This window comes from Manis javanica, chromosome 12 (genome assembly GCF_040802235.1).
Source record: "Manis javanica isolate MJ-LG chromosome 12, MJ_LKY, whole genome shotgun sequence".
Lineage (NCBI taxonomy): Eukaryota > Metazoa > Chordata > Mammalia > Pholidota > Manidae > Manis > Manis javanica.
The window spans coordinates 34,806,600-34,814,380 of NC_133167.1; the positions used below are offsets into that span (position 1 = coordinate 34,806,600).

At 38.0% G+C, this 7,781-nt stretch overlaps 1 long non-coding RNA gene across 2 annotated transcripts in view; it reads right to left on the reverse strand.

Annotated features, from left to right (window-relative positions):
* Nucleotides 1-7,781, reverse strand: part of LOC140844997 (uncharacterized) — a 51,098-nt gene that overhangs the window by 43,176 nt on the left and 141 nt on the right. The gene's annotated exons all lie outside the window — the stretch shown is intronic.

The window sequence follows — 7,781 nt, forward strand, 5'->3', positions numbered from 1 at the left end:
ATGTATAAAAATGTGAATGAGTAATCAATCTAGTGAAATTTAAGAGACCAGAATAAAGAATCAAAGCATGGTTCTTGAACAGAGTATTTGAATATTATAAAAGAATCACTATTCCCAAATTAATGTTTAGGCTTCTTTCAATTCCAAACAAACCCTGAGAGGGGTCTGTTTTGAATCATGACAAAATGTTCTAGAAAAATAAGTAAGCAAGAATGGTTAAAGAATGTTTATTTAAAAAGGGGCTGGAGGTTGGTATTTGCCTTACCAGATGCTTATGAATTATAAATATGTAATAGTTAAATCATGTTAAGTCCTAAAAATAGACATATATAAATCAGTGACCCAGAAGTGCTAACTCAGATTCAGAGCTTATAAAATACAGGAAGATAATAAAACAATATGTTTTAAAGAAATTACAAATTTAAGTGCAAGAAATTGTTTCTTTAATAATTAATGTGGGTGGAAAAGGAATTTTTTGATGACTATTTTGTGAACTTTGCATCAAAGCATAAAAATAGATTAAACAGTTAAAAATTCAACCAAAAAATTCGAGAAGGTATAGGGAAAAGTTTATATCATCCCTTTATAGAAAAGGACTCCCTCAAGCAACATGCAATGGAAGAAACCATAGAAAAAGGTAATAGATTTGACCATAAAAATATACAGTTTCTGTAGTTAAAAAAAATACATATAAAAGGAAAAGGGAAATCACAAACTGGGAAAGATTTGTACAACATATGTTGCAAAAACAGGGTTACTACTGAAAGGGTATCTCACCGTGACCCTCCTTACCCCAGAACTACTCAGGAGACACAGGCCCATGCAAGAGATTTTATTATGTGGAGGAGAAAACGGCTGCCCCCAGAGAGAGGGAGCAGCAGCTCGTGGGTGAGGAAGCGCATTTTTAAGGAGTAGGGGTAGGGTGTGTTCTGCGTGGGTGACTGGATCTTAAGGGGTGGCAGTCTTAGCGCACCAGAATTTGCCTTCAACTATCACTTGTCAAAACTCCAATATCAGTTAATTCCAATTCTCAGCCTAGTGTGTGCCCAATGTGGCTGAAGAAACATACAAAACCATGTGTACTGGTCTAACTTTAAATTTACTGTTAACTGCCTTCCAGTGAGACTTTTGTCCCGTTCTAAAATTGTAATACATTTCCCTAAATCATTCACTCTCTCACAGTTCCCTGACAACCATCTCATACCCTCTTCTCAGGCTTCAAACTTCCAGTATCATCTTCTCATCTTCACAGTACACTGATTATTTTGCTTATTTCTTTAAGAAAATATTAGCAACCTGAGGACAATTTCCACACAATCACACCGCTGTATCATCCCACCCCCTAGGATCCCCCTTCCTGTTCTAGAAGACTCCCACGCTCTCATCAACCCCTTCACAGGGTCACTCAGCCCCACTCCCTCTCCTCACCTACTCAAAGACAAGGATGTGTCTTCAGAAATTTCCAGTCCTCCCCCTCTACTGAACCATTCTCTTTATCTTGCAGTCGTTATATTGTTTTTCACATCTCAAAAATAAACTCTTCTATCCCACTTTCTCCTCAAGTTATTGCTCCATTTCTCTCTTTTCCTTTGCAGTAATCTCCCTAGAAGGAAATACATATGCTTGCTTAATATTTCCAGTTCCTCTGCTTCCAGTCCTCCTTGAACTCAATCCGTTCAGGCTTTTACCCCACCAGCCCCAGTGCAACTGGCTGTAGTCAAGGTCACAGATGACCTTCATTTTCGCTAAGCCCAGTGGTCAACTCTCAGTTTTATCTCGCCTGCTCTGTCAGCATTTGGCACAACAGTCACCCTCTTTCCCAGAAACAATGAATTAACCTGACATCCAGTAACTCTCCTTACTGTATTCTTCCTGCTTTGCTGTTTTTCATGCCTAAAATGGCCCTCCTGATCTTTCCATAGCCCCCAAAACTGTTCCACTTGTAGTCTTCCCCATTTCAGTGGATGACAACTCCCTCTTTCCAGATGCTCAGTCCAAAAATCGAGAAGTCTTATTTGACTCATCTCATTTTTTCAAGTTCCACTTCCAACCAGACAGCGAACCTGTTGGCTCTATCTTCAAAATAGATACAAAGCTTTTAACATCTCACCATCATCACTGCTGCCACCCTGGTGCAAGCCACCACTCAAGTCAAGTGGATTAATTGGATTAATTCAATAACCTCCCAACAGATTTTCCTGCTTCCACCCTTGCTCTTTCTGTTCTTCACTCAGCAGTAGTGATTCTATTAAATGAGCTGTCTGGTCTTTGGTCAAAACATTCCAAAAGATCCTATGTGAGAGTAAACGCCAAAGTCCCCTCTCCAGGTGCTCATCTTCTGCACATCCTCCTTGCTCATTCTGTGTGGTCACAAGAACCTGCTTACTGTTCCTCGAAAAAGCCAGGCACCCTGGGCCTTTCAAATGGCTCCATCTCCTTCTTTTTATCTTTACTCAAATACCATCTTCCCTGCCCACTCTCTGCAGCCATTCCTGCTAAGTCCCCACCCCCTCCCTTGCTGCATTTTTCACCTCAGTACTCATTACCCTCTAATATGCTTTGTAATTTTATTCATTTTGCCCATTTTCTGTCTATTCTCATTAGAATGTAAGCTCCATGAAGTCAGGGATGCATATATATATATATATTTTTTAACTCATGCAGTCCTAGTGCTGGCACATAGTAGCTGTTCAATAAAGATTTGTTGAATAAGTTAATGAATTATGTTTAATGTAATTAACAAATATATGCGAAGGGCAATGTGGGAGTGTAAATCTTTTCCAATGACCTAAAATGTAATTTGAGAAAACCTAATAGAAGTCTTATCCATATACTCAGTAAATTTCACCTCTAGAAATGTATCTTAATGTAGGATTTCCCAAGTTAGTATAAATGAAATACTGTACTAATAGGTATATTGAAAACAAAGAAAATATTCTGGAAAAAAAAATGTCTTGTAACCTGGTCAGACGCAGCTGCAGTTGTAATTATTTGCGGGATTTTAAAATATATTGATGCCTGAGTCCCACCTTCAGAGATTCTGACTGAATAGGTTTGGACTGGTTGTCCCTCTTGTCATATTAGCAGCCTATGTTGATTATTACTGAGATCCATTAACTCACTAGGGGCTGTAGGTGGTAATAATCTCGTTCACATTTCTGGGCCCAAAGTTTTTCATATACAAAATGAAGGGCTTAGAGTACATTATTTGCAAGCATCCTTCCAACTAGGATACTCCATGTTCATATAGGAAATGCTCTTTAATTAGGGGTTTGTCTGGAAGCATTTGCCATTTCTTCCTGGTGATTTATTGGATATATGTATGTGAGTGTATGTGTGTAAAAGGAGAGCATTTGTGTGAACTTTATAATGCTGTGATGTAAGAAAAGGTATTTCATTTTATTCTAGAAAAACCCAAGAGAATAAATCAAAATTCTGAAGGTGTCATCAAGCTTTCTATTCAGACGTGTATCAGGTATGATTTTAGGGGAAACTCAAATGCTTCTTGGAGGGCTAACTACAGCATGGCAGGAACAGGATTCTGAAACCAGGAGAGCTGGTTTAAAACATTATCAGTGACTTATTTAGTCTGTTTGGGCTGCTTTAATAGACTGCTGTAGACTTGGTGGTTTACAAACAACAGAAATTTATTTCTCACAGTTCTGGAGGCTGGAAAGTCTAAGATCAATGCACCAGCAGATTTGGTGTCTGGTGAGGGCCTTCTTCCTGGTTCATAGACTTCCATCTTTTTGCTGTGCCCTCAGTTGGTGTAAGGGATGAGGGAGCTCCCTGGGGTTTCTTTTATTAGGGCACTAATTCCTTTCATGAGGGCTCTACCTTCTTCCCTAATTATCTCTCAAATGCCCCACCTCCAAATACCATCACATTGAGTATTAGATTTCAATATATGAAGTCTGAGGGAGAGGAGAACTTTTAGTCAATAGTGACATAGAACACTGGGAAGCATCAGCAAATAGTACTGAATAACTCATTTTGAAGCATCTGAAAATACAGTATGAAAAGGACTTCTGATCCTACAGAAGCCTCATGTTCTCTTTATATGTGTATTATCTAGCATTTTCTATGATATTCCTTTAAATATGAGGATGATATATACTCCCATTAGATCAATTTTCTACCATTAACATTTTTTTTCCATTAATTTCTAACTAGTTTCGTTGCCAATTGTCTTGTTTTCTCAGCTGAATAACCAATACATTTAGGCAACTATTTAGGTGTATGGCACACTTGAAGGAAACTTATTAGAACACACAAACCAAAGCTGTTCACTCTTACCATTAAAAACATAATGTAACTGAGTTGAATGAACCCATTGAGGGATTCATTTTTTTCCCAAGAAAAACTATAAAGTTATTCCTCACAAACCAATATCATTGCCCCCACCACAATTAGATGTTAGGGATCAGATAAAATGTTATTGCACTTACCACTGTGAACCACAAAGCCTTCAAAAAATGCCAAATTCACTTAGATAACCAAAGAAATGCACTGCTTAGGGCAAATAACCTGTTTCGTAGAAAAAGTTAATGCATGTAACAGTTTTATATTCCAGCTCCATACTTAGAAAAAAGTGAAAAAGTTCACTTCACATATATTATTAAGTAATGTAAGTATGGAGTGTTTATATGTATAGAATGCCTGACACAGAGCAAATGTTCAATGTGTATTAGCACTTATCATCATAGGGATGATTTGTGTGGTTATTGTCAGAAATACTACTAAACATTACTTGGTGGCTTTTGGTTAAATCCTTTTTAAGAAAATTAAGGTCTATTTTTTTCACCTTGCCAATTATGCCACAAAGTGGATTATGTCTAATGTGAGAGCACTGTAGTTTTTGTTAATTTTTTTGTTGGTTTCGCCACACAAAGTGTCTAGTGTCAAATAATACTTGGCCAGCTGCTTTAAGTATGTTGTGATAGTTTTAAATAGATGGATAGTCTAAAGTGAAAATGACCTTTGTGACCCAAGAAACCAGAACTGGTACTGAGCATGGGTAGCAGTTGGTAGGCAAAATTTACAGGAAAACCTTTAGCAATGAGGACCCAGATAACTGCAACCATATGTAATAGGACTCTAATGGGTGGCCTTCTGTATTACACTGGATCTCACTAAGCAGTATCTTCTTTACAAAGAACAGTGGCATTGAGGTTCTGGACATAAACCTCTTACCATCTCAGAACAAATCTATGTTTGGGCTGAGGAAGGCCTCAAGAACAAGGTCTTAAAAGGACAAAGACCACGAAGTAATCTTGTGAAAACAGTCAAGAATCAGTATGACCTAAGTGTGTAGGCTGAGTGACGGAGTTTCTTTGTTTATTTCACTGAATTGTAATATTAGGAAAGATCTGAGTGTCAATAGTCACTCTTTCGAACATCCCCTTTCTCTTTTCATTAACCACCACTTTTGAGGAGTGATTTGGGTGTAGTTGTAACCGAACTGGCCTGGACTGAAAAGTTCCTGCCTTGCCCACACCATCTTGTTTCTCAAGGCTGTCTTTAGTTTTGGTGAATGCCATTTCCTTTCTGAGAACTGCTGAGTTAGTGGGGGTGGAAGTAGATGTTTGGCTGAGTTTTGTCCTGTGGGGGAAGGGCAGGGCTAGCCTTCTGAGCACCAGCTTCTGCTTTTGTGGGCTTGGTTTCTTAAATGCCTGGTTCCTTTTTATAAATGACAGTAAATTTAGTCTGAGCAGGCCTATGAAATCCCCTTTCTGGGAACAAATGACTGAGGGTTCAGGGTGTGGCTAATTTTCTTTGCCCAAACTCTTGTCCACAATTTTGCTCAATATACCCACTCGGTTTTCTGTCTATTGTTAATCTTTTAAAGGTCTTGTCAAGCTTTTTTTTAAAAAGGTCTGATTTAAATATTGTTTCTGTGAGAATGTTTTTTGCCTGTGTTGAAACACAACTTTGAGGAAAACCCTTTGAAGCATCAAGTCTTGTCAGATAATCAGAGCTTCTGATCCAGATTACGAATCTTTGGGAGCCCTGAGGTTGGATGTGGTTCTATGACTGACATATCTCATCGTTAGTTTTATTTGATGTTGAAATCCTACTGATATTATTTTATACCACTTTCCAGCATTGCATCAGTGTCTCTGGCAGTATGGACCTTATTTGTTTATGAAAATGGAAGCTTCTAGCTCCTTAAGAATGTCTTGACTCTCCTGCTTATGCTGTGATTATCTTTGAAACTCTTCTCAGGCTCTAATATATCTTATCTATGTTGCTTGTTTGTAGATGTTAGGGAAGCGGTGGCTCATCTAAAAATATTCACAAAGAATCAAGGAAAACTTAAGGCTTCTGCCATGCAAATTCTGATACTCTTCCAAACATTTCTGCTACCATCACAAATAACTAACCAGATGCCTCTTTAAAGCTCTCAGATGTATCTTACTGCCAGTAAATTATTTCTTAAGTCTGCTTTTCCTCTTAAAATTCCACCATCAAATCTAAAAATTACCTTTAAGCTGGAAGGCTCTGGGGTCAAAATTGCTTAGATTCAAAACCATTTGGCCATTCTCTAGCTATCTGGTCTCTATCAAGTTTCATCATCTGTGAAATGGGGATAAACAGTAGCAGTCACCTTGTAAGATCAATGAAAGGGTTAAGCAACCATAGTGTAAGCCATTACAGTTTTTTTTTCTTTACCAGTAGAACATAGGCAAGGTAAAAATATTATCTAGTCTTTACTAGGCAATGGTTGGACAGTTTATGATCCCATGTAATCCTCTGTGAGGCAGGCAACCTTTAATTTTTCAGATGATTAAATCATAACTATAAAGCCTAATCAATTTTCTTAAAGGTCACACAGCTGGTAAATAGTTAGAGCCCAGGTTTATTTCTAAAGTACATGCCCTTTTCACTGTAGGACATAAGGAAACTTTATTCATCTTTTTTTTTTTCTTCCAGGTTATAACGTTTCAGGGTTTCCAACTGCTGGTGTATGACTTCTTTGGCTGTATAAAAACAAGTGCACTTGATAACTCATGAAAAGATCTGGAAGAAATTTTAATGCACATTACTGAAATGAATGAAAGAAGCCAATCTGAAAATATTATATATATAGCACGATTCCAACTATGTGATATTCTGGAGAAGGCAAAACTATGGAGACTATAAAAAGATCAGTGGTTGCCAGGGGTTTTGGAAGAGGGAAGGACGAACATGTGGCACACAGACTTTTAGGGCAGTGAAACTACTTTGTATTATACTGGAATGGTGGATATATGGCATTACACATCTGTCCAAACCCATAAAATGTACACCATCAAAAGTGAACCTAACGTAGTCTATGAACTTTAGGTGATAATGATAATGTGTTAAGGTAGGTTCTTCAAAATGTATCACTTTGGTGGAAGAAGCTGAAAATGAGTTAAGGCTCTCAGTGTGTGGGGGCAGGGGTGGGGAATCTCTGGACCCTTCTCTAAATTTTTTGTGAACTTAAAACTGCTCCAAAAAAGTTTGTTTAAACAAACAAGTGCAGAGAAGAAAAGCAAAATGGGGAAGGGGAAGGAAAAATTAAGTTTGCGAAGAAAACTTGTCTATCTTGTCTGTCTGCCTGCCTCTTACTGTAAGAGTCAAAAGTGCAAGAACGGAACAGAGGATTTGTGTTTTAAGTCCTGCTGGCTCTCAAGTTGCTGGGTAACCTTCAGTCAACTACCTCTTTTCCGGATCTCAACTTAAATGTTTAAAATGAGGCTGTTGAACTGACCTCCAATTCTCTTCTGGTACTAGAATTCCAGCCTTGCAGCTAAGAA